This window comes from Condylura cristata, unplaced genomic scaffold (assembly GCF_000260355.1).
Source record: "Condylura cristata isolate star-nosed mole 26May11 unplaced genomic scaffold, ConCri1.0 scaffold00035, whole genome shotgun sequence".
Lineage (NCBI taxonomy): Eukaryota > Metazoa > Chordata > Mammalia > Eulipotyphla > Talpidae > Condylura > Condylura cristata.
In genome coordinates this window covers 8,132,718-8,160,332 of record NW_004567136.1, presented here as the reverse complement: position 1 = coordinate 8,160,332, position 27,615 = coordinate 8,132,718, and the positions used below count along the sequence as shown (strand labels likewise).

General features: G+C 48.1%; 1 protein-coding gene across 1 annotated transcript in view; it reads right to left on the bottom strand.

The window, feature by feature from the left end:
* Positions 1–27,615, bottom strand: part of IGF1R (insulin-like growth factor 1 receptor) — a 218,015-nt gene that overhangs the window by 73,823 nt on the left and 116,577 nt on the right. The window lies entirely within an intron of this gene.

Genomic DNA, 27,615 nt, shown 5'->3' with positions numbered 1-27,615 from the left:
GCGCAACCCGCCCCCCCTCCCCCTCCACGATCCATTTTCCCTTTTGCAGACACACTTCCGTTTTCTACTTTCTTTTCGAATTTCGGGCAACGGCTCGCGCAGCCGCATCAGCCCTGCAGCCCCCGAGGGAGGCAGCGTGGCACGAGGCTCCCCAAACGGAAACCACGTTCCCGCCCAGCAACGAGCACGGCTGGCGCGCTGGACGGCACGGCCAGCGCCCCGCGGGCACGTCTCCAGTGTTTCCAACCGTCGGGGTCGAACAAATAGCGAGCAGAAAACGAGGGGGCTGCTGCCCCCCAAAAGCGGCCCGCGGGCCCAGCCGCCCCCCTCCCAACGGCCCGCGCTGGACGTCCGGCCACGTGGGGCGCAGCGGGCGGGGCCGCCGTCACGTGGTCGCGTCGGCCCGCGGGCACCGCGGGGGCAGCCGCTTTGGCGCCAGGTCCTCACCTGCGGGGGAGGGGGTGACGTGAGCCCATGCGGTCTGTGCGGACTTATTCCCGCATCGGGCGTGGGGCTAGAAATAACTGTCGCTTCAGTGCGAACTATCTTGCCCTGCGTGGCTGCCAACTTTCCAACGGTCACCGAGGAACCACAAGCACAAAAGAACTTCAGTCTGTGGCAGTTCTGAACTCGGTCAGCCACATCTTTGAAATCGCAGGCACTTAGCACCCAGAGGAATTCCAACTCATCCAGTTCTGCTGCCGAAATTCCTCCTTGGTCTAGCAAATGTAAATATCCGATAACTTTCTCTGCAGGCAGCTGTGATTTGGGGGTTCTTGTTCTTTTTCTCTTTTTCCTAATTTAACAGTTACATTTCAAGCTCCTAACATTCAATTTGTGAGGCGTTTCATATGTCAGCGAATCAAAATAAGGGCCACAGGAAGCCTGGTGCAGCTAGCGGGTGCGGTTTTGTCTGGCCCTGATAGGAGAGCTATGAAGTGGGACAAGGCTCGAAGGGACAGATATGCACGGGCTTTGATCAAACACGAGAATGAAGGCACAAATAAAACAAAATACCGCAACAGAGTTAGGAAGGTACGAAATACCACAGAGTTAGGATTAAAATCAACGAATAAAAAAGACCAATTAAACAAACAAAAAACAACACCCTCTTGTCAAGAGCAGGGAGTAATTTTAATCTCTTCGTGGTGGAGAATCCTAAATAATTATTTTAATTATTTCTTCACATGGATTTAATTTTGGACTGCTGAAATTTAATTAACTAGGGAGGCCCCCTCCAAACTGTTTGTCATGCCAGTAATATTCGAAAAGAAGCGAACAGCATCTTGAGTACTCCTTTCAGTGACAGCTTTAAAAGCTCATCGATAGAATTTCATACTATTAATTGAATTTATGATGGTGGCGTGTACCTTCCTAAGCCATCCAAAACAATCAGGGCTTCAGACTCAATCCTTTGATTGTGTCCTTCCAGCCCTCAAAAGCAAGAGACACTTCCTGCCAGAACCAAAATAAATGGAAATTTTTCGTTTTCTTTTTTGACCAGGGAGTTCTCCTCCCTTCTCCACCTCATCTGAAGGGAGAAATGGTAGGTGCATTTCGAATAACATTCATATTTGAGATGTCTTAGGCTTCTGCATATTTTTCTGCTTTATGTCATTCATAATCATCCTTCCAGAAACAGTGAAGCTGCACTGCTATTTTAAAAGTTTTATGTCTCTTGTTTGAAAAAATACAGAAAGTTCTTAGAGTAGAATTTCAATTACGAGTGTAGAAAACAGAAATAGAAAAATCACCATTTGTCAAATGCCATGGTTAAAATTAGCAGGTGAAAGAATAATGAGGAACAAACAGTATGAACAGGATAATCTCCAGTATTTACCCCAGAAGACGCTTCCTAATTACAGAGAACAACCACAGTGGCAGGCAGCAGAGCGCCCCACAGAGTGCACCGAACCAAGCCATGGAAGTGGGGGTCCTCAGGAATGAAAGTCCGGTGTGCTGAGGGGCATGGCGCCGCCTGTGACCTCGCCAGAGACCTCGCCAGAGTGCATACCCTGAATGCCATCATGAGGAAACACCCACCCACCCAAACGGAAGGACATTTGCAAAAACCACTGTCCTGCTCTCCCAGAAGTGTGAAGATGCTCGGTGAGTAAGGGAAACAAAAGACGATGTTCAGAAGACAAACTGCGGAGATAAGGCAATAAACGTGAGGTGGGAATCTGCTGGTCCCCGCCCGGAGAAGCCCAGGGGAGTACAGCCTCCTCACTGCCCCAGTGGCTGTGCCGACAGGAGACATCAGCATGGAGAGGGCTGGTGGGGTGAAGGGGGCTTGAGGGCCCTCTGTACTTTTTATTGTGACTTTTTTTTTTTTTGGCAAGTCTGAGTCTTTTGAATTTAAAAGTTAAAAAATAAAAGTTATCGAAAAGTTCATAAAGGAAAAAATGCAGTAACAGCGAAACCATCAACCAGGTTGAGAGACTAGCTGGTGTGTCTTTCACCGGAACGTAAATTATTAACAGTATCCCCTCACCCACAATCATCAGTAAGGCAAAGTCACTGACTGCTTCATAAATAAGGGGAACCCCTAATCTAGAGAGAAGGCAAAACTCCAGGCGTTAACACGTGATTCCTAGAGAAAGGGTCGTAGCGGCTGGGGGTGCTGCTGGAGGACGAGGAATTCCTGCCCAGGGCTTATAACACCCTGACGTGTTGCCCAGGTTTAGTTTCGCTTCCCTTTAACCTCCGCTAGGTGGAAGTGGGAAGTCAAGTTGCTGGGGGTTACCAAAAGAAACTGTCAACCAACTGGACAACTGGAAACCACACGCAGCTCTCCTGGGTGCTGCTAAGGACCCCATTTCTTGCTTTAAGGTAGAGGGAACCATATTTTTCCTGATATGGACAGACTCTGCCCTGTCATCTGCCACGGATAACAGATTTCTGCACTCTTCCGGTTATGCATAAAAGAGACCAAATTCTTTCAACAGCAAAAATCTCTACTGCATTGAACGGCAGTTCCCAGCATCTCCAGCCTTACAGTTTCCTGATCCGCCACTATGTGGTAGTGAAGGCAATAAAAAGAGTTTGTCAGGGTTTCACTAAAAGCTCATGTGAGAAGCTTGATCTGCTTTTACTCCCCAGAAACTGGCCTCAAATGAGAGGATCCTCTTTGGGGAATAAAGGAAAACTCAAGCCAAGAATGCAGGTGCTAAAATTACCATATTTTGCTTTGGCATTGCCACCCTTATGGGTGTGTGATGGACAGGAATTCTGCTGTCTGGGAATGGACATGTGTGCCCAGAGTGTGGGACTGCAGGAAGACAGGGTGCCCTGCCTGCCTCTGGTTAAATCTGTGCAAGCTCCTCTTCAAGGTCAGGAGACAGAGGCTCAAGGAAGGTCTGACTCGTCCATGGTCAGAAAGCGAGTGATGGTGGTGAAGGTTGGTGTGGACTTGGTTTGGTTCCCCACTGGATCCAAGCTCTTATACTCTGCTGCCACCATAAAAATAAAGTTCACTTGCAAAAGCTGCTACAACTCACAGTGTATTTGAGGATGGGAGGCTGGTGACCCCAGAAGGAGGACCCATTGGAGGGACCCAAGGGCTGCAGAAGCTTATGAACCCTAAGCACGGAGAAGAACTCCCACCTGATCCAGGTGAGAAGAGCAGAAAGACTAGCAGGAGCGGGGTGGGAGAGGGGAGAGCCAGGAGCAAGAGAGGGGAAGACTCCCGGCCCCCCAGGCTAGTTAGTAAAGTCTGGCAGGTATTTTTATCTGAAAGTGAGGTACAGGGAGACCTTCAGAAAGGTCATGTCATTAAACTCAGGGCTAAAGCCTAGCCTAGGAAACATCAGTGGGGACTGAGACTTCAACAAGGATCAGTGTGTTCTACTCATGCTCATTTCAGCTCCTGTCCAGAGAGAGAACAAGAGATACAAAGACACAGAAACATAGGTGGAAAGGGAAAAGAAGGAAAAAAATTATCATGGGAAGGAAAATAATCTCCTACTGTTCACCTAATCTTTCTAGAACTCAACTATCTAACAAATATATGTTTCTAGGGGTACATAGCCAAGGGCCAGAAAAGAAGCCACGTTTTACTTACTGCCTATTTACTCTTCCTCACAAGCCTAACAAGCTTGGAAACTTTGCTTCCAAATACCCACAGTCAAGAGGAAGCAGCAAATAATCACCTACAGAGGAGATGATAGACACAGCTTTCTCTTCTTAGTGCAATAAGTCTATTAAACAGAAATGGAGGCATAAAAATGATAAAACCAGACCGTAAGAGCACAATAAGCACGAGGAATCTTCAGCACAGGGCAAACTGCCTCCTGCTGGGCCTTGAGGCTCTCACTGCATTATGCATAATACAACAATTTATGCTCACGGATGTCCCTGAGCCGACCAGAAATGATTAAATTATATCCACTAGTGTAAGAAGCAAAGAAGTACATAATCTATACTGGAAAGACTTCCATCAGAATGGTGCACAAAGACTGGCCGGGAAGCCTGGGCTCACTCTCAGGCTTATGGGTACTTCTTTGTTCAGGCTTTTGTTCAACAAATACTGATGAGGCAGGGAGAGCAGTGCTGTGTGCGGCCAGGCTGCTGCCTGCAGGGGACTCACCATCTAGTGAAAATCTGGGAGACTCAAGACCCAACTCTCCCGGGCCAGCCTGCACAAGTGTTTGAACTTTAGGCTAGGTCTGAAAGAAGTTTGGACGTATCTTATGATACGTTCAACTGGAACGGACCTAATTCTTTAATAAGATATTGAGGAATGGTCAGTGTTTCAAGACTAGTACCCATGCTAAGGTATGTGGCTGTTTGCACAAAAATATAATAAGGAACTATGATTCCTGGATTTGGCAGGTCTTTCTTCCCATGGAGGAAATTAATTCTGACATATGTGTTCATGTATGCTGGCTTAACATGCTATAATTGAATCACTTCACCATTAATCAATGCATATAAGAATATGGCGTTTCTGTTTTAAGAAGTCACTCTTTTTTCTAAGGAAAAATACTAGATATCTCAATTTTTTAAAAAAAATTGACAGGATTGCCAAATCATAACTTAATCAGCAAACCCAGATGTGATAAAATTACTTTTCTTTTTTTTTATTGCTCTAGAAACCCAAGAGATTCTTCCCCTCTTGAGAGCCAAGCTTACCAACTGGAAATTTTATTTTAATGGGCTCTTTCACGGGGAAAAACACACAACAGAACATTCTCTCTAATGTCTGAGTGCTAAGAATATCCATGTCATAGTAGCCAAAGTGGTTTTTGCAATTCACTGGCGTGTGCTGACCTGAGCTACATATATCTCCCCCACCTACCAGGGTGACCACCGGTTTCCAGACTTCCAAATGCTCATGTGTGAAAAACAACGTTGGCAGAGTCTGCCCCAATGGCTGTTGCAAAAAGCAAAACGAAATGTGCCTGACCAGAGCAGTTAGGTTTTCAATACACTGTTCGTCTTCATACAGTTAAGGTGCCGAATTTGTACACAGACCCCAACATTCATGGGAACTGTGAAGACAAGACCACGTAGCTCAAACTGGATTTGTTTCTGTGCTCAGCAATTTGTTTTCTTTTATGAGTTTCTACCTTCCCTTGGAAGGGCGACTCATCTTCCCTTGAGGCTGGACTTCGCAGTCAGCTGAATGAAATTACTAAGGAACCACAACAACAACAACAAAATCTAAGAGCAGAAGGCTACCCCGAGAGGGGCTGGCTTATCCTCCATTTCTAGAAAGGGCTAGAACACTCCTTCTAGCAAAGCTGGCCCCTGCTATCAGATGAGGTTTGGAAAGAAGCTATTTCAGGATCTGACTAGCTTTGGAGACACAAGTTGTTCAAAACAAAACTTGATGGTGATGGTGGAGATGGTTTAAGATGGAGAGCGATTTCTCGAGGGCAGACCTGGAAAGAAGTGCATCCTGTTGCGGTGCTGCTGGGTGGGGAACCTTGGGCTCTGGGGAGGAATTCACCCACATTCACTAGCATCCTAAAAGGCAGATTGTGCCTCTGAACCCTGGGGTTCTGAGGCTTTATATCTCTGCTAAATGGCTGAAACTGTCCTGTGTACTTGGGTGGACTGATGTTATTTCTAAAGCATGCAATTAATTTCGAGAGGGGAGAGGGAGGATTAAGTTAGAAATATTTTTCTATTGAGAAGAAAAATTAAGTCTAAGTGGAAATGTTTTCATGAAAATGTTTTTATATTTCTACGTTTCCCCGAGAGCACTCTGATCCCCATACATCACAGGAGTATACTAGATTAGAAGGAATGAAGGCGAAATGAATTTAAATAAAATTGAAATTGCCCAGGCTTTATTCTTCCAATCTGATGAAACAACAAAGCAAGAGTGTGGGGGTCGGGGTGGGGGTGGTGCTGAGGGAGAAGCACAGCTGAACCAAAAAGAAAGATCAACTCCACTAAAATGTAAAAGTCAAATGAGAGTTTCAATATCATTTCAGATTTTCTGAAACCCAACGTATTTCCATAGTCACAGAAGCTCTGAATATCCAGGAATTAACAGTCACCGGAGAGAGCCTTGCTTGGTGTTCTCGGTTATAGAAGCAATTGAGTTATAGAAGATGACTGGCTTGTTTTACAGTTCTTAGGTCATTAGGAGTAGTTAAGACTTGCCAATTGGTAACGTCAAGTGTTCCGGAAAATATGTGCAACGGGACAGCTGGTCTAATTGATTGTCTTGCATTTTGGAAGATTTGCACACCGCCTTTACCAGCTCTACTTAGGACAGGAAGAGGGGATCCAGATCCAGAGATCTTGGTCCCCTTCTCAAAACAAACACATACACGAAGAATCTGGTGGTTTGTCTGTGTCTAGAGATGGCTGGCTGGCCGTGAGCCAGCCACGACTACTCACATTTAAATTATTTGAACATTAAAACAGAATCCAAAATTCATCCTCACTTCCACTGGCCACATTTCAGATGAACTGTTGCCACCTACAGTGCAGGTAGAAACCAGATAGAGCACATGGGCATCACTGGGGGGTGGGGGTGGGGGTGGTCTACCCGGGTACCAATGAAAGAACAGTGCTGTGAGCTGTGGGTATTTGCATTCAGTTCTACAGATGTACTCAAAATGGGTTATACCTCAATTCTGGCATCCCGTTGGGGTACCTTCTTTAACATCCTAACTTTCATTGGCAAAGCTCTCCATAAGAAACTTCAATGCACAAGCCAAGGGAAAACCAATATACAGCCTCTCCTCCGTCCCCTTTCAATTGTAAAACCCTTCTCATTCCCATCAACATTCAAAACTTCATCAGGATTCCCAATGCCTATAGAGAAAGGAGTTATTTGCAGGCAAAAGGGTAAGACATTATTTTTAGATGGAAAGACCTTCCGAAGATGCATTTAAATATGAAAACCCAGCAGGTGTTAAATAGGAAAACACAGAACAGATTTCCCCTTCTATGGCCATCAGCACACACCTATTTATTTAATGTCTACATTCCCTGTCCAACTGTCAGCTCCATGTGAGCAGAAAGCAAGTGTTCTGTTTGCTGCTGTACACCCATTACAAGCACGGTGCCTGGAACAAAACAGATGCTCGGATTTTTGTGGAATGATTGAATGAAACTTAAGAAGAATGGTATTTTGCTAGAGAACAGCAAACATCTTTTTAGAGCCTGGATCCAATTCTCTTATATTTGGATAGCAATACACCCTTTATTTTCAGAAGCGAACTTAAAAATAACTCAGCAGACTGATTCACTCAAACACGCGTGCCACAGCCCATCCTCGGCTATGGCTCCTTCCAGCAATGGCCCACTTGGATAACCAGAACACATGGGCTTACGCTGACAGCATAGTTCCAAGTCCGCCCGGGGTAAGCCTTTTACACATGCTTCCTCCTCTGCGTTCACTCAGGTATTTTTTTCCGCCACGAGGAGGGGAAACTGAGGTTTGGGGGAGTTCGGTGGTCTGCCAAGGTCACCAAGCTCTAGACATATAGTTGGGAAAACTGCATCAGTGACGATGTTGGAGCATGCGCAACACTTCTAGGTTGCACACAGGAAGGCCACCAGGTCCTGAACGATCAAGGAAGGGCCAGAGAGGAAGACAGCTCCCGCCGCCCACCACAGCTGCTGAGCACGACTCAGCAATCTTTAGGGCCCAAGGCGCCCAGGAGCAGGCGTGGTGCCCCTCCAGACATCAGAGTGGTCCTTCCAAGTGGCCCTGCCTATCTGACCACCGTGTCACCCCAGGCTGCTGGTCCATAGGCGTCCCGCACGGGGGATGCCTGATTCTGCAAGTGACCGCTGCCTGGCACTGGGGAGAGCTGGGGATGCTAGCAGTACTGTGACTTTTCTCATGACACAGAACTTTCACCTAATAACTGGACGGCTTCACATACAGTCTTCAGACAGGGAAACAAAAACATATGAGCTGATAAATCAAAGTAATTATAAATGAATGAGGGTTGAAAAGCAAACTGAGGCCTCCTTGGTGGCACAAGGGCCTCTCATTCCATGCCCAGCCAGGAAGTTGACTGACCTCTCTGTCTCCCTGCTGCTTCCCGCAGCAGTGAATGAATTTCAGTGGCTCCACCTGTTCTGTTCCCCATTGTGTCTCTGGTGAATCCTTTCACCCCCTGCACCCTCTGGCCTGTACCCCATTTCTTGTACACATAAATAAATAAGTCAATCAAATCTCCAAAATAAAAAGAAAGAAAGAAAAGAAAACAGGTTTTTAAGTTTGAGGAGAAAGGAACAGGGTCAAGGCAGGTGGGGGTGGTGGTGGCAAAGGAAGTGAAAGATTTTTTACAAGATAAAAAGTTCAGGTTAGAAGGATTAAACACACAGGCACACTGGGAAGGCAGTGGCCTGGCTGGGTGCCAGGTCAAGTGGGCAAGACACCTGCCATCAAGGGGCTCAGCCCTCCCTCTTTAGCTCTGCTCCCTCAGCTTAAGGCTTTCAGAAGTCTGCTGGTGTCATTTTAATAAGAAAGACCCAATATTGAAAAGTAAAAAGACTCTAAATTTACACATATGAAGAGCTTATTTTTTGTTCAATAAATATTTATAGAGGGCCAGCCCAGTGGGAGACAAAACAGCATGAAAATGAGAAAGGACATCTCATGGCGATAAGGTAAAGGGGGGACTTCCCGGCCTCCAGGAAGTGAGGATTCCCGGTTACTGCAGGCAGTCCCACCTCTCAGGTAAATAACAGCCCCACCTCAGTCTGAACCAAAAAAGGCTTACAGTAATTTACACTCACTGAAGGCCGGGAAGGGACAAACAGCACCAGGCAGGGAGTCCTCATAGCACCCCCAAGGGACAGGTATCAGCACCCCTTTCTGCAGATTAAGAGGGCCGGGCCGGTCCTGTGGGGGAGTGTCTGGCACCAGGACCCCAAGGGCCTTTCACGGGGCACCAGGCCTCAGAGGAAAGGCTGCACCAGTCTTCAAGTCCTGAGGACAACTGGCTAGATACCAGGCCAGGGCACACACATCGGGGGTGCTGAAGCTGGTTTCAGAGGAGGGGTGGTCTGGCCTGTTGCAAGCCATTCCAGAACTGGGGTGGCCAGGCCAGGTGAGGGCAGGGACGGGAGGTCCAGCAGCCTGCCGGTTGGCACTTCACTGGCACAGCCTGGGGGTGCAGGCTGGGAAGCCACCACAGGCGGAAGTCACACCAGTAAGTCAATTTAAGCAGGGAAAGAAGGGGAACAGCACACTAGGGAGAAAGGGCATGGTTCTGGGGGCTTCACCACGTGATGGCCAACTGGACAAAGCCACTGAAGAGCAAGCGGCCTGGGCTGCGCTGCTTCCTGCCTGACCCGACAGGGAGGAAGCTGCCTGGCTGCTGCTCGGCCACCTTGGCATTCTCCTCAGGGAAACTTGCTTTGGTTATTCAGACGTGACTTACTGGCACAGAGGGCAGTTGGCATGGAGAAATGAACAGGCTAACCTGGCAAGAAGAGAGCAGGTGATGCAGAACCCCAGCACAGGAGAGCTCCACATCCCACACCCAGGGCGCAGGAGGCTCACAGGAAGGAGCACAGAGGGGGCAGTCAGGCGCACCCAGAAGTGCTTCCTTCAGTCCTGGAAACCCCACTCAAGCAACAGGGTCCCTCTCCACAGGGGAGCACAGCCCCTGGGCTCACAGAGCTAACATCACTAGTCCCCATGATCCAACAGGGGATATAGGTGGGGTTCCATGCACAGCACACTTCATCACCTGTCCAGGTGAGCTGGCCTCACTTTCTGAAGCGGCAGGAAGGTGCCACTAGGAACTCAGGCCTGCGGCAACACCCAGACTGCCTGGCCTCTGCCCTCCCTGGGGCTCACCCCGTGACCCACGGGAACCGTTCCTCTCCAGCAGCGAAGCTAATGAATTCTAACAGTAACACCATGATATACACAAGTTTGATCATGTACGGAAAAAAACCCCAAAACTCATTCTAGCAGGAGGGTCTAACTGGGTAACTGACCAGCCGTGGTGGCTGACTTGAAACAGAACGCGGAGCTCCTGGGGTGGAGGGGGTCTGGATGCTGCCCTGCCCAGGCTGGCCACCCCCCGCAATTCTGCACATTTACACCTGTCTTCTCCCCACTGCCCTCTCTTCAGGCCCTGGCTTGCCTCACCGGGGGAAAGTGCAGGCTGCAGGCTGCAGGCTGAGGGCTCAGTGCCTTCCATGGCCTCCACTCCTGCAGACCAAGCAGCAGATGCCTCCTCCTTTTAGACTGCGTCAGGAAAGGAGGGCTAACCTCAGCAATCCAGAAACTCAACATCATCATTTTTACGTTGCCGTGACTGTTCACAAAAGAACACGTACAAGTCACAGATGACCCTCCTGCCCCCTCTCCGCTTTTAAAGCTAGGCTGCGTGAGACTGGGTGTCACCTGCAATGGCTGCTCCCGGAGAAGGGCATCTGGGAGCCGAATGCCACATGCTGTAGTTTTGCCATTTTGCCTGAGCTTCCTGCTCCAAGCCCTTGTAACAAACTAGAGGAGCCTCAGTCACTGGAGCTGCTCCCGGCCACGCAAACTCCACTCCGCATCTTCCAGGCAGCCCCACTGCAAATAATTCCTGTCCACTACGCCCCTGTCACACTGAATACAACCACTTTGTGCAGCTGGGACTGGGGAGCCCAATTCAGATCACAGAAGGTACAAAAACATTTAGCTCAACGCAATGCTGTCCTTTTTTATTTTATTTTTCTAATTGGGGAGACAGTATCAGATGGAAGAGTGGGGAAGGGTTCAAAATCCATCTCAAAAGAAAACACAATTAAAATAGCATTCCAGGCGCCCAGACACAGCAGCAGCAACAATTTTTTATTGTCCCGCCAGCGCTGTGCCTGTTTGGGCTGCAGCTTCCTGACCCAGTCAGTCTGTGCACCAGACTTAAAAAAGGAGGCAGGATGCCTGGAGAAAATGGTTCGTGTTGACAAAGCTTGACTTGTCCCACATGGGCAGGGATGAAAGGAAAAACGTGCCACCCAGCTCCTTCACTCTGCTGACCAGAGGAAGGATAAGAAAAAGCCCTGGTGAGCGGCGGCGGCGCGGGCGAGGGTGGACCGGGTCGGGAGGACCGCTCTGTCCCGCGGGGTTTTGGTAAACAGCAGCCTGTAATGGCCACTGTTGTAGAGAAGGGAAAACAGACATGGAGGGAAACGTGTTTACAACTGCAGCGGAGGGCGGGAGGAGGGGGAGGGATTCCCCGACTCTGCGCTCAGCCCGCTCCGCTCCGGTGGGGCCCCCGGGCTGGGCTGTGCTTCCGAGCCCCCTCCCTCCCCTTTATTGGGGGGGCCCCACATCTTGTTTATGGGGAAGGTTACTCCTCCTGGGCTCTGGTGATCGCGTCCCTAATACTCCAGCTGCATCCTTGCGGGATGCCCGCCTGACGGACAGCGGCTCCAGCCAGTCGCCGCCCGGCCCCGCGGAAAGGTGGACTTTCCCAACGAGCTGATTGGACGGCGGCGAGGGCGGGCCCTCGTGATTGGCGTGCTACTCCGAGTAGAAAGTAGTAAACAACCTTGGTCCCCGCGCGCTGGCGGGGAGGGCGCGGGGTGCCAGCTCCCCGCGCCTGGCCTAGCCGGGGAGCAATCCGCCAGACAAAAGGAGCCCACAGCCTTGGGGAGAGGGGAGACGGCGGAAGAGGCGCCTCCCAAAGCACAGGGCCAGTGGGCTCCCTTAGGCGCGGCGGGGCGAGACCGGCCTACGTGCAGCCGCACCTCATTTCTGTCGTGCGGGAAACCCTCAAGGTTTTGTCTCCACCATTCTTACTCCTCCCTCTTCTTCTTGGGGCTTAAAAACTCTCAAAAGGCAGCGAACGCCAATGGAGGCGACCCTCCCTCGCGCGCCTCCCTCTTCAATTAATTTTAGTTCTGTATTGTCCGAAGTTGTTTAACCTCCCTGACCTAAAAATCGTCCCTTCCTGGCAGATGCCAGGTGAGACACTTTCATCAAGTTTTGGGGGCTGCGAGCTCGCTGGAAGGTGCCTGTGTGCAGTAGCACGTAGGTAAAGAACGCGAGGTGCCGGGATTCGGCTGGCTTGACAAGAAACAGGCATTCAGCTGGCATTTTCCATAGAGGGTGTAGTTCACCCAGGATACCGCAGTGGATGGTGGTGGTTCCCCATCTGGTTGGACTTGAATCACAACGCCTCCCTCCTTCTGGCCTCTCCATCCTCAGAGGACCTGAAGGAGGGGGAACCTGCAGCTTCCTGCATGGAGGCTCTGCTCCCCCACGTGAGGCCGGTCCTCCTCAGGCAGCCTCCCGGACATGCATGCAGTTACCTTCCAGATGTACATGCGCTGCTTTCTGGAGGAGATCCCCTGAGCGCCCCTCACAGCGTGTGGAGGGCAGGGGACCCAAGAGGGATCTTCGTTTCATTTGCCCACTGATGGTACACCCTGAAGCCTCACCTCTGGCCAGAGAGCACACTAAGCTCAGAGAGAGCCTGAACAGCACCCCTTGCAGGATGCGAGGAGGGTGAAGTGGGCAGAGGGGTCCTTTTCTCCTCCCTTGGGTTCTCAGAGGCAACTCGGCCTCCCGTCTGTCTGCTGTGATCCTTCTCCAAGCAGCCCCTAGCTCTCTGGTCCCCTGCAGCCACTACTGCCGAAAGTCCCCCTTGCCTTCCAGCACGGCTCCTGTGCTCTAGCCAGTCCTTGTCCCTGCACTGGACACAGACATCCTTCCCTCGGATTGCTGCTTCTGCTTCCGGCACCCCACCACCACCACCCCCAGTGGGAGAAGCCACTGTCCTCCACCACTCCCCAGCCGGCAGGCACTCTAACCCTGTGGTACCCTCTCAGTGCCACTGACTGCATTTTAGCGCTGCTCGCTGCCCCCTAGACTAGACCCTGACCTTCCTGAGGGCAAGGGCTGGCCACATTCTGGTGGTACATCTGCAGGAGACACAGGGGACACACTCCCTACCCCTTCCCTAACATCTGTCCTCGCCCTCATTTCTCCCACCTCCCAGCTGAACCCCGCAGATCGCTAAAGTGCTCCTTCTCACATGTGCAGTCCCCTCCCGGATCTTCCAAGTTGGAGGTCCTGCAGTTCTGTCCTGACCATCTCTGAACACAGGTCCACGTGGAGATATGCACACGTGCGCACACACTCACACGTGCGCACACACTCACACGTGTGCACACACTCATACGTGTGCACACACTCATACATCACCTGCTCCGAATCCTGCCTGATAGGCCCTTTCTGCACGCCCTACTTGGCAAATTTCCATGATGCCAAAAAATCCCCTCCCACTTGGGCAGAGCTCCCCCAAGCTCCACCTCACCCCTCAGTTGCCCCTGAGCATCTCGGAGCGCCTTGAGCCTCTCTGGCACAGTTTGCTGGTAGCACCCATAGATAAAATGCAAAACCACAGCCCCCTCCCCCACCACCCCAGCCAGCTACTGAACCAAGCTTCCTGTCCCTGTCCCACAGGTGAAGCCCCTGTGTGTCTGAGTGTGGCCGGCTCCTTCCCACCTTCACATCTCAGCACGACTGTCACTCCACCACACACACACGCCTGCCGGTCACTGTCACAGGACCTTTTTAACTTGCTTTATGGAACTGAACTAGCATCTGTCTTAGCTTGGCTACTGTCTTAGCTTGTCAAGTGTCCTCGCCGCCGCACAGGGCCAGTGGGCTCCCTTAGGCGCGGCGGGGTGAGACCGGCCTACGTGCAGCCGCACCTCTGGCTCTGCAGTCTGTCTTCTCCAGGGCTTGGCCAGGGCCACCAAGGACAGGAGCTTTCACCCTGCTGTTCTCCTCGTTCATCTCCAGCGCTTGCAGGAATGCCTGGTCCAGACCAAAGCCCCATATTAACTTCCAGGCCCGTAAAGGATGACAGAAAACCAATCAGCAATACTAGGCTAAAGGCAGAGGCGCTGTGGGGTTGTACTTTCAGGTAAGCTCTCACGACACAGGGCAGGGGAGCCGGCTGAGCCCTGTCACCTCTCTAGACCACGGGGTTCCAGACAGCCAGAGAAGCCTGGCGGTGGGACACAGCTGGCACCCCGGTCCCTGTGTGCAGCTCTCTGCAATGTTATGTGTGTTATTTTGTGCACACTTTGAGTTGGACCCAGATTCCTGGTAGGCAAGGCAAAATTTTTATGGATAAACAGTACTTTCAATAATAAAATAAAATCATGGCCCTTGAAAACCCCCTTATTTCTTAATGGAAAGTTTTGGTATAAGTAATAACTATGTGGCTGGCCATTGAAAATATCTGTATCGACATGAGAAACAGCACAATCCTTCTTTCTATAGTTTGCTTTCAGTATTTGGCAAATGCAAGTATTTATATTTCTTCCTTTTTACACAAACAGTAACCTCCTGTACACACTGTTCTCTTATGTTATTTTTGTTCACTTAACATATCTGGGAGATCTGTCTCCAACAGCAAAGGAGCAAAGTTTCCATTATGTGTTTTACAGCTCTATAATATTCCACATGTGGACAACCTCTAATTCAGTGATTAGCAAATCTGGTCACACACTGGAATCCCCTGGGAAACTCAAAAAAAGACAAAGGCTTTGTCCTGACTTCTGGAAATTGATTTAACTGGTCTGGGATTTGACCTGCCTAAACTTTCAAATTTAAAACAAACAAACAAAAAAAAATTCCAGGGGATTCCAGTGAACAGATGGGACTGGGAGTACTGTCCTAACTTATCAATCCCCTCATTAATGAATATTTAGGTGACTCCTATTCTCTGGCCATTTCAAACAGTGCTATCATGAATAACTTCCTTGAGCTGTGGTTTTGCCCCTGTGCAAGTCTATTTCTGGGGTAAATGCCACCCCCAAATTGCTACATCAGCGGGCATAGCTGCAGCAGGACCTCAAAAACCATCATTCTTTAAAGGTCATTTTGTTTTAAACTTGATGAGAAAAAAAAAATCTGGGCTGACACTAGACGACAGGACACTTGACAAGAACTTGCTTTTGTCGCAAGTCATTTCTCTTCAAGGTGTGTTTTCACGAGTCCGTGGATGTCAAGCGAGGACTGCCTGCCTATAACGTGGACACTGCCAGAGTCCCCTTGCAGGTGCAGTGATGCCACTTTGTGGTCTTTCCAGCGATGCAGCCGTTTCCCCACATGTGTGGACAGTGTGTTAGCAAACCTGCTGATTTTCCTGTAGAGGGGTGGGAAAAAAGTATCTCGGGGTAGTTTTAATTTCTGTTTTTTGTATGAGAACTTTTTCATAATCAATATTAGTGTGTATCCTCTTCTGTGAATTATCCAAAATCCTTTTGGAGGTTGCTTTTTCCTTATCAGTTTCTAGGAGCTCTTATGATAGGAGCTGCATGTATTTTTCCCAGTTTGGCATTTGTCTTTGTTTATGGCTTTTGGCTCTGCAGAAGATTTTTGTTTGTTTTTTAAATTTATTTAATTCTTATGAATACTTTCTTTTCTGGTCTCTGGAATTTGTGTTGGAACTAAAATGGTTTTCCCCACTCCAAGGTGGGGAATGAAGAAATTCCTGTGAGTGTGAGAGATTGTGGACATGCACGCAAATTTTAGGACTTTATATAGTTTTGTTGTTCAACGTTTGTACCTTAGATCCATCTGGAATTTAACCTGTGTATGGTATGGTGTCTGGACCCAAGTTTCTTTTCCAGATAGTTACCTACATGCCAATGCTTGTAAATAAAAAGTTCCCCTCTATCCCACTGACTGGAGAGGCTGCCTTTATCAAATACTCCATTTCCACACATACTTGTGTCTATTTTTGGACCTTCTGTTCTGTTCTGTTGGTCTGTCTCTTCAGGCCCTGGTACCTCACTGTTTTAGTTATTTGTTCTTTAGGCTAATATCTGAAAAGGAAAAGGAAGGCTCACTGCTAGTGCACAGCTTTATTATCTTTTTTTTTTTTTTAGATAACTTTACAATTAATTTTAAAGATTAATAAAATTAAAAAATTGCTGTTGGTATTTGGATCATATTAAATATATAACTTCAGGAGAACTAACTCGAGATAACACCAATTATTCCTTAATAATATGGAATAGCTGGCCATTTATTCAAGTTGGCTTTTGTATTTTTTAATAGCGTTCAGTCCTTGTTAATCTTGGGTGTTTTCTCTTTTTTGTTTTCTTTGGAAGTACATTCTTTTTTTTTCCTATAATATCTTCCAACATGTTATTTGTGTATCATAGGGTTATATTATGACAAATCTGTTTACACTGTTTTCTAGCAAAGGATGTTCTAATCTTCAGGAATATACAATAGAATGGAAAAACTCCAAGGTTAAAAACGCTTCACAATAAATAAAGGCAAAGATCCTAATCACACACTCAGGTAACACATTTTGGAGCTGGCATTCACAAAACAAGCAAGGAAAATAACAAAGGCTACAGAGGACTCAAGATGGTGTCCTTGTGCTGATACCCGGCAGGTCACATGGGTGGGGGGTGGACAATCCAGTCTAACAGTTATGAGCAGTGGACCTCTGGCTTTCCTGGAGGAAGGGCATGGGGGAGAATGAGGGGGTGACACCTTGGCCGGGCCCCCTACAGTACCTGGTACCGGGCCTGCATCTGAGCAGCCACAGCCTGAGGAGATGGGTCCTTCACTGTGAGTTTGCTGGGTCAAGAAATCACCTCCTCTCCCCTAGCCACAAGTTTTAAAGGTATATCCCTTTGACAAGTAACCAAACTCTCACCCAGAATGAGTAATTTCTTGACTTTCAACAGCTGAGCGGTGCCTGGTTCAGAGCCCTGCAGACAGGAGCATTGCCGGTGGAGAGAGCCAGGCTGCTAGCTCTTCAGTGCTTGGCTGAGGTGACACTCTTTTTACGGCAGCCCCTGGCCAGTAACTGGACACGACCGTGGGCCCAGGGCCTGTCATATCCATTTCCGTGCACCCAGGGGCTCCTCAAAGCGACACTGACCACCCTCTCCCTGGCTGGCTGGACCTTAGCTGCACCTGTTGCGGTCAGAAGCACACCTCCCATCATCACCTTTCCACTGCCCCCGTCTCTCCTCCTTTCTCCTCTGGGAATCGTTAGTAAACCTTCTGCAATCCCGATTTCACCTGAGTCTGCAAGAGAAGCCAACCAGCAATGAAGGTGATTAGCAAATCTAGCGGGAGAAAGGAGGGAATAAAAATTCCCATGTAACAAAGGACTAGACAGTTCTGAGACCAGAAGTCACAGTAATAGAAATCTCTGGCGGTGTGACCCAGAAACTGGACAGGGCCTCAAAGTCATGACCTTGGGAGACTGCTTAGGAAATGGACAAGCCCAAAGGCAGTCAATAGCAGCTCTACTGGGAGCAGATCTGAACATTTCTTACCCTGAAATTCCTCCCACTGTAGTTTAAGGTGAAAGCACAAACAGAAAGGTCAATTGTGCTTAGAAATAAGACCCTTAACTTCCTTCCAAATGCAGTTGTTATTTCCAAATGTCATAAAGCTACAATGCCACACGTTCACCTGCTCAGGGCAGCATCCAGGGGAACCTCTGAAGCAGGTGAGACAACCAGCAGAAACAACAAGTAACGGAAGATGCTAAGACTGCGAACCATTAAAATACACACATGGGTTATCGGTGCACGGACACACCTGCTTTTTATGCATGGTTCATGTGAACTGGTGTAATGGAAAATTTTTATAAGCCATTTGAAAAGAGCACACTTTGATATTAATGTCAACAAGATGGTGGGGAGAAAAGTATATATAATCAAAGAAAGGTTCTCTTGCTTGCTATCAGAGAGCTATAGGAAAAAATGATTCATATATCTTTCAGCAAAACAAAGATTAAAGGGAAACAGTCACTGCCAACACTGTCAAAAATGCCCATAGGCCATTAGAGCAAAATAAGACAGGCAGGACAACTCAAGGAAGGCAGAAAATCCGAGGTGATCAATCTCGTACCGCTAACCTCTTATTTTAAACAGCTGCCAATGCAATTTTATAGTACAAAAATTTCAGTCAATTAGGGGGCATTTAATATTCACTGTATCTTCTATAAGAGAGAAGAAAATATCTTAGAAGAGTTCTTTAAAATACTACTTTGGAGCACTTAGGGGCAAACAAGAGTTGCAGTACTAATCACTGTAATTTCCCCACCAGGATCACTAGGTGAGGCGCTCGGAAAATTGATGGAGGCAAGTGATGATTCAGCTGCAGGGGTAGAAGGAGGATGGAAAGCTGCCCACCGACTCTAAACAAGAGCGCCTCCAGGCTGTGCTCCTCTGACAGCTACCAGGAGAGGCAGAAAGAGGGGGCAGATGGGCGAGGGGTGGGAGCAAAGCCTCACTTTCCAACGTGCACATACAAAGCCCCTCAAAGGTTACCAAGCCCGCTCTGATCCTGAGTTGGGGTAAGTGGAAAAAAACTTCCCAGGGCCAATCCAAAGTTCTGCTCTTGTTAAAAACACACATGAGCAAAGCACAGGGAGCATATTTATTAGCGGCTCGCTACTCTGAGTGAGCACCTACTGTATACAAGGTATCTGCCCAGAGCCCTTGCAGTTAACCAGGTATCAGCACTCTTGTTAACTGCACTTTAAGTGGGTATGTTAATAGTTTAATTATGGGGATCATTTCGCAATGTATGTGTATCAAAACATCAGGTTGTTCTACCAAAACATCAAGTTGTTCACCTCAGGAAAGGCTGTCAATTGTTTTCCTTTGTCAATTATACCTCAATAAAACAGCAATAAAAACTCCCCATGAAATCCTTTGCTGGATCAGCTTTGCTGCATAGAGAGGGCCTCTCTGTAGGGGGCCTGGGGATGTCTTCAAGCTTTTATGTCTCTTAACTATCTCAGAGGCCTGGCTGCAGAATTACTAATATTTTAAACAATGCAAGGTAATTATAGTTGAAGCAGTATCTCTAACAGAAGGAAAGATTGGCACTTAGAAGCTTCGTTAAACTTTTGGCCTCTTCAAGGCTAAATGAATCTTAGGGAAGAAAGAAAAAGTTCCTGTTGTTAACTTAAAAGTGGATTTCTTGCAATTAATAGCTCTAGATCTTAAAAAAAAAAAAAGTGTTCATAGAATTCTCAATAATCTTTCAAGAAATACTTCAAATTAAACTACCTATGTCTCATTATATATAGTTAGTTACTCCGTAAACTGAATTTGCTATTTTCTAATATCCGCGAGATATCAGTGACATGAGCAGACCTGTTCAGTCAAGTTAATTTGTAAGCAGACATGCCCGTCAGAAGATCAGGAAAACATGTGTTCTATATAATACAAGACATGCCCCTCACCCCCCACCCCCATTTTCATTTTGTCAGCAGAAGAGTTACAAAAGCATCTTTGGCAGTCACTAAAGATGTTCAGCACTTGAAATAGTCCTTTTCTCATGGTTCTTACCCCAACATACAAATAGAAATGTGTTCAAGGGATATAACTAACCGATAGTCTCTTCATCTTCCAAATTCATTTGGACAAGCTGCCCTGTTCCTTCCCTGGAATTTCCCTTACTTTTCATTTTGTCACTCAGCTAAATCACTTCTCCTCCCACACGTGTAGCAGCATTAATGTATAAAGCACACAGCCATATGTCTTAGCTCATGTGATTCCATGTTCCCTCTCACCGCTGCCCAGACTTATCTCACAAGAACAAACAGATATTATTTACTGTAGTCAGAATGAGAATTATCTAACGCCACTTACATAGCCATAAATTGATTTTTGATTAATGTTTAAGCAAAAAGCAAACAAACCCATCTGCTCTGAAAACAAACAAACAAAAGGAAGCAGCAGCTCGCGGGGTTCACAGGAATTCCTTCAGTTGTGGCTGAAGAGAACCCCCCAGGCCCCTCTTAGGAAAATATTCCGCTCATCAGTGTATGTCAGTCCACCTGCCTGTTCTGCTTCCCACTCTGTCTCTGGTCAACCCTCTCACCCCCACCCCCCGCACCTCTGGCCTGTACCCCAGTTCTTCTACCTAAAAATAAATAAAACCTTTGAAAACAAAAAGAAGGAAAATGTACCACTGACAAGCAGACAATTCTATCTGTGGCTGCAGTTTCTCCTCTAGCAACTGTTATTAATAAACTATTCCTTATGGTAAAACCAAAAGCCATGCCACTCTGAAGAAGCCCCAAAAGGCCTGCAGCTGGCAAAAGGGGTTCTGGACCACCGGGCCAGCCAGAGCACGGGGAGAGGATGGAGACTGCAGGCCCGTCCACACAGGAACAGAGACTTCGGGAGAAGGACTTGAAAACCTAGTTCCAACCATCTCTCTGCTGGGTACATGTGTAATTCCTTTTCAGTGCAAGCCAGAATTGGCAAGACCCTAAAGCAATAGAAAGAAAACCAGAGAAAAGCTCTGTTTGACCTGGTCTGTCATCTCTGGGCTCACTGGGGTCCTGGTGAGGGGCGGTCAGCTCTACTCTGCTAGAGGGGATGTGCCCTGTCCTGGTGAGGAGATCAGTGAACACCTGCCATCACTCACAGCTGGCGGGACTTTCAGTAACAGCAGTGAGTTGCCAGGATTCAAATTTTCAGGAAAAATCTGAGATGCCTAAACTAAATTAACAAAGAAAAAAACCTAACGAGCAAATTTGGACCAAAAATAAACACTAGGTTAATGTCTGGCAATGCAGAACACTGAAAGAAGGATGAATGGTAAGGGACTTTCCAAGGACAGAAAGGACCCCAGAATATTCATGCAGAGAACCACCTCCCTGGCTGTGGCTGCAAGAGGGAGACATTGAATGTGCAATTTTCCCAAGTCAATTCTAAGCCTCGGAGCAAAACGAGAACTTTGGTGGCCACTTGTGTTACACGGAGAGCCATTTGCTAATCGCCTAAAGACAAAAGAGCAGAATTGAGTTTATATGGATTTTCTTCGAATGTTCACTTGCAGATCAAGACCAAGGCTATCAAGGCAAGGAAGTGGCTTTATGGCTCTACTTCAACTCTGAAAATCTCTGGCCATTCTAGGGGAAGCCTGTCACACGTCCATAAAATGTCCATAAAAGTAAATAAGATTTCTTCTAAGAGTTCACTTCAATATTGTCCATTATTACACACACACACACACACACAGGCTTAGAAAACAAGGATTTCTGTCTTTGCCAAAAGACAGTGTTTCTTGAGGACTGTTTTGCTTTCGATGGACAGTTCTGATTTGGGCTCCAGGAAAATAAGAGTCTGACTGTCCTAAACTGTAGAGAGAAAAACCTCCAGCAAAGTTGTCAACATATCAATTACATCAGCTGGTCCTAATTACAACTCTGCATTTCAGTATTCTTCAGGCAAAATTAGTACCTTAAGCTTAGGGCGCCAGGTAAACAAAGCCTTTCCCTGTCCCTGGTTCAAAAGTTTGTTTTTATAAACATTCCCCCTGTTCCCCAGGCCCAAGGACAGTGCACAATGGCCCCTTGTGAACAGCCTCGACCTCCACAGGACAATAGACTGTTTTTCTCTTAGCCCCCTCAGAGCAAAATCAGATTTAATAAGGAAGTCTCTTCTTTTTAAAAGAGAGCAGAAACAAAACAAAACAAAAAACAGTGTACACAGTAGAGATTTCTAAACTTAGACTGTGAAGAAATGGTGGGTAGTTGGCCTGCCAGGACAGAACACCACCTGCCTCGGTTTCTCTCTAGGAACAGAGGTAAGGAGTCTGTTCTAGAATTTTCTAAGGTGGCCGTTTTAGGTGTCATAACAGGGAACATTCTAGTCAAAAGGCTATTCCTCTCTACAGGGAATAAACAAAACACATTGAAAACTGCTTTTAAAGGAGTTGTAGGAAGTTTACCTAGAAAGATGGAAGCAGTCACATCGATCCAGGAACACAGAGTAACAGTTCTCCTAAGGAAGCCAACCATGTAGAGGAATGCATGCTGGAGTGTTAGTGGAGAAGCCCTCTTCCAGAACCTTCCACGGAATGGAGGGCACCCCTCGCAAGGCCAGGGGACACCCCTCACAAGGCCAGGGGACACCCCTCACAAGGCCAGGGGCACGCCGAGGCCGGGCAGAGCCCTCCACAGAGGTATCAGACGTTGCTAGTGACCGTGTAACGGGCACATCAACAGGCAGGCGACTGGCTGAGCCCAGTCAGGGCCACGTGGGAAGACTCACAAGACCCAAACTCCGCCCAGCACTGACAGGATGAACACGGAGCAAGGTAAGAGCAGCAGGAAGGCGCGTCCTGGGGGCCTGCACAGCTGCACCTGTCACTGCATGGTCATGGCTGCACACACAACACATGCATGGGTGTGGCCAAGGCCAAGCCAATCTTCACACATCTCCCACCACCTTTTCCCCCAAAGGTTACTCCCCACTCACCCTCCCCCCATCTGGATAATCCCAGGAGGGAGAAGAGGACGCTGTGAAGGCTCGTCTGGCTACGGCAGACAGCAGTGTGCGAGCAGGCGGGCCTGCGACAGCGCATACTGTTTTCTCTGCAGCATCCGCAGCATCGCTCATCAATCAGGGCTTGTACATTACATGCTCGGCTCAGCAGCCCACTCTGCTGGAATTCCCCACTGGGGAGGAGGGGGGCGGGTGCCCCTGACCGCCTGCCTTTCCAACCACGCCGGCATGGATGCCCAGCACGGGCAGAAGAGAATGGCACGTGCAATTAAAACGACCGGGGTGCTTGACGGTGGCAGGCAAAGTTGGTCGCCAGGGTGCTGCCAGAGTGTGTGGAAGAGCTGTTTTCAAAAGGGACTTGAAAGAGTGTCGCTGGGAAATGAACGATAGGGACGGGAGGGTGAAAAGTGGGGCTCGTGCCGTATTTTTTTATATTACAGATAAAATGAAAGTAGCCAAATGCTTTTCCTTCCCAAAATGAACCAAAGACTCAGCAGCCTTGTGAGCAAACGTGGGCACTGCTCTTCTCCCTGCTGTGGCTGCGCCCCAGTAAGGAGGGAAGGAGAGGCGAGGGGTGTGCTCTGCCACGTGGCAGACGGGCCTGCTGCAGAATGCCGGCGGGTGGAGAGGCCTTGCTGGGTGCCCGCCCCAGGGCTGCCTCCCTGTGTAATGCACGAAGCGGGGGGGCCCCAGACCTGTCATGAGTGGGACTCAACAGAACCTGGGGGCTGCTGAATCTCACCTCCCCTTAACCATACCACCGTCCTGTGGTTGCCACTAATCCAGAAGAATCGATTTTGGTGAGCTAAAAAGGCCACGTGGCTCCTTCTGATACCAGGCTGCAGAGTGGGGCTGAGGGAGTGCTGGGGCAGGCCGATCGATTCGTCTCAGTCGGCCACTTCACCTGCTGTGCTTCCTTGGTCAAGATACTTCCCGTCTCTGGGTCTTGCTTTTCTCCCCTCCACGGTGGGGGTGATAATTGGATCTGTGTGATCACCAAGTTAGTCTATGTCAAGTGCCTACCAGCTGGCACGCAGTGTCAGCTACTGCAACCTGAGTGCCAGGCCGCTGGCCGCAGGAAGGGGTCTTCTGGATGGGCAACAGCTTAGCCTGGCTGGCAGAGCTGTTCACGAAACCAGGGACCTCTTCACCCCCTCGCTGTCCTTCAGGCCTCCTGCCCTGGGGGGTCCCAGCTGGAGTGTGGGGCTGAGTAGGGACGATGGCAATGGAAATTCTTCCAGCGCGAACAGGGAGGGGCCTGTTTTCTCCAAGAGACACTGCAGAACAAATCCATGCAATTTTCCAAGGCTGGCTGAGTGGTCACAAGAGATCACAACACTGATCTCACGCTGAGGGGCAGAAGGACTGCCCTTACGCCTTGGGAGGGGAGCCCAGCTGCTCCCCCAAGGCTCCTCAACTGCTTCGAGCTGGGGGCATGCTTGAGTTCCCCTAAGTCCCCTCCTAAAGGGATGCTCTGGGCTCTGGGACCTGCAAGTAGTGGGTACGGGGAAGAGGGGACACTGTGCTCAGATCAGCACAGTCCACCTCTGGCCTGGGCGTACTGGGAAGTTCACCATGGACGAGAGCAGGTGCTGGTCACATCTGGAGAAGCATGGGTCTCCCGAAGAGCCCTGTCCAGCTGTAAACAGGCTACACTGATCTTTGAACAACAAGTCTAAAATTCAAAGAGCAAATACTCCAGATAGCATTATCATCCTGGAGGGGCAGAGAATGCTCAAGGCCATGTGTTAGTTTTCCTTGCTTCACTTGCAGGGTGGAGAGGGCATTTGCATTTCAATTTCACCTTTCTTAATATAGTTAATTTGGCCACCAGTCCTGCTGAGGACTCTATCTTGATCCCACAACTCTAGTCGTTGTGAATCAATAATACATAATAATAATAACTTATTATCTGCATATGGAATAGCTGGTGGCAACTCTTTTCTCTCATCTCATTGCAGGATGGCCAGCTTTTGATAATCTGTGGTAAGCAAGACCAAAGAACACGGTTAACTAAATCTACATATAATTGTAGAAATTTCCTTTAGCCAATAATGTCAGCTTCCCTTTTTGTAATCTTTTGCTTGAGCTGCTGATAGAACTCCAAAGAGATTCACTTCATTCCATGTGCTGATCTTGCAGCCTTTCACGAAGAGTCTAACAAACCCTGAGATGGTCCAGGTACAGACAGGTAAGAGAGTCTGATGTTCTAAATCACTAGTGTTAGGAAATAAAAAGACTGACTTAGAAAATCTAATTTTTTCCCAAAATATGTTCTATAATATGCTACTCAATAAAGGCTATGAAAATCAGTATCAGAAAGACACTTAAGCCTGGAAAACTCTTTTTGTAGTCGAGAGACAGTTATAGGATCTCAGTGTGGGAGGAGGAAGGCATTCTGGAGGGCCTGTTGATTACAGGCCTCGTAACATTTAAGAGACATCTTACATTTTTTATAAATCACTTTCCATCACCCACAAAGTCACCGAGAGACACATATAATTAGAGTTTTTTTTTCTTACAGTAAAAATCTCAATAAATAAATGCAGAGGGAAACAGGATTCCCATGAACATGGTAGCAATAATTGTTGCAGGTAGCTCCACTGAAGGATGACAAATTTAGTGACAGTATGCTGAGAAGCAGAACACCTGTGTACTTTCCAAATACCTCTCTCCTCCCCCAAGATCTCAGTTGCAAAGAGGGAAACAATAACTGGACGGTGGAGCAACCTTGCGGACACCACCTTAACCAGTGATGGAGTTTTGCACTGCCATGGTGTGGTCTGACTCCTTGGGGTTCCTGTGCTCCAAAGGCGGGCATGAACTCTCTTGGTAGTAATGAGGCACACTGAGAAGCAAGCCGCAGAGTAACTGATCATGACCTTCCAAAGTATTAACATCATGGAAAATGTGGAAAGTAGCTATCACAGCTGAAGACCAAGAAGCTCACATAAGTCAATGCAAGACGGCTTCTGTGACCTGAAGGGGCATTTGGGAAAATCCAGGTACACCCCGAGTCAAGCCTGCAGTTGACAGTATTGTGCCGGGGTCACTTTTCTTGGTTTTGATCACTGGATTATATAAATTATTAACATCAGTAGAAACTGGATGACTCAGCAACTTTTTTGCAAGTCTAGAATTACTGCAAAATGCAAGGTATTTTTAAAAAAAAGAGAGAAAAGAGAGACTGTTCAGATTACCCCTGGCAACTAGGGTCAGGTCCATGTCAAAGATGCTGGTTTTACTTTCAGATCTCCAGGTTTTTCTCACTAGATGGTTTTTTATATGCTCCAGTACTACTGATATTCCACTACTGAAATTCAAATGTAATAAGCTGAAGGAAGAAGGTGAATAAAGAAGCCACATGGACACTGAGACATCTGAGCAGCCTAAATGTACCTATACCCACAACCGTTTCCAGAGGCAAATCCCCCTCAACAATACTGCAGTAACTTGGTAGAGTTCCGTGGCCAGCACTGGCTGTGCAGAAGTGCGTCCCCATCAGACTTCTTACGCAGACACTGAAGGACGCAGAGGCTTCTTTATACACAGCCCGGGGTCACAGTGGCTTGGAGACCAGACCTCTCCCCAGAGCCAACTGTACCAGAAGTCACTAGGATGTCAGTAGAAGCTGCAGTTCGCTCTGGATTTTCACTCTTCCTGAGTCCCTCACAGACTAATCGACATCACTGATTTCCAGAAACTGCCAAATTTCCCCACTCTTTGACCTATTGTGCCTCCAACTTAACCAAGATTGCCCTAGACTGCAGCGGATCTACTTTCTTGCCTAAGTCAACCCTGGAGGACAACAAGAGCACCTTTTGAGAAAACCCATTATACCCAGAGGAAATTTCCATCTTACAGACACAATTAGAACCATACCTCTACCCCTCTTCCCTGGAAAGAGTAAGAAAGGAGCACAGACGAGCGCTTCTGCTTTGCTGGTGCTGTAGGAGTTAGAGGCAGGTGGTCCTATCTGTTTTCCTTCCTGCCAGTTACCTGCGCATCAGAGACTGTTCTCAGCAGGGCTTCATGTCCTGTAGTGTGTGTTTGTGTTGAATTCGTTCTCTTCCCTAGCCACTAAAAAGCCTGAACTACTTTTGACAAAAGATCACATTACTTTTGGCTCAATAAAAGCCTGCCTGTCAGCGCCACGATTTCTTACAAACACAAGCAAGTATTTAGGTGCCTCACTGTCCCCTTCCAGGCCACAGTGTCTAGCCATGATAATAATCTAAGTGAGATGACTGCGTGTACCCCAGATGCTCGGCTTATATCGGTTCATTGATGGGGCTGCCTGAAGTATCCTTTCTCGATTAAAGCCTTTTCCAAGTTCCAGAGCAAAGGGTGCCCTTGATCCTTGGTGTTGAGCCAGCTGGACCATTCCTGATCATAGCCTGCCTAGAGATGCTCTGTCCTTCAGACGTGCTACAAGGATCTGCAAAGGTTAGGGGTCTCAGAGGTCCTCACTTACCAGTAATTGCCCTGTTTTCTAGTATCTGGAAACTCCCAGAATCCAGTGTCATTTCCAGCTCGATTTGCTAACAGAACTGGCCTTTGGACCCAGATAGCCATTCTTGTGGTGCTAACTAGTGAGAATAAAATAGAATAAAACAGAAATAGGGGTCTCTCTGATGGTGTGGGGTTAAAGACACAGCACTGTCACGCTACTGCAGTTGGAAACCCAACAGGCCCGAGAGCTGACCCTCAGGGGACAGCAGACCACTCCTGTGTCTTCTGCTGCTCCCCTCAGCAGTGTACTTTAGTAGTTCTGCTTGTTCTGCTCCCCACTCTTTCTGGTGAATCCTCTCACCACCTCTGGCCTATACCCCAATTCTTGTAGTGTAAATAAACAAATATATCTTAAAAAAAAAAAGCAGA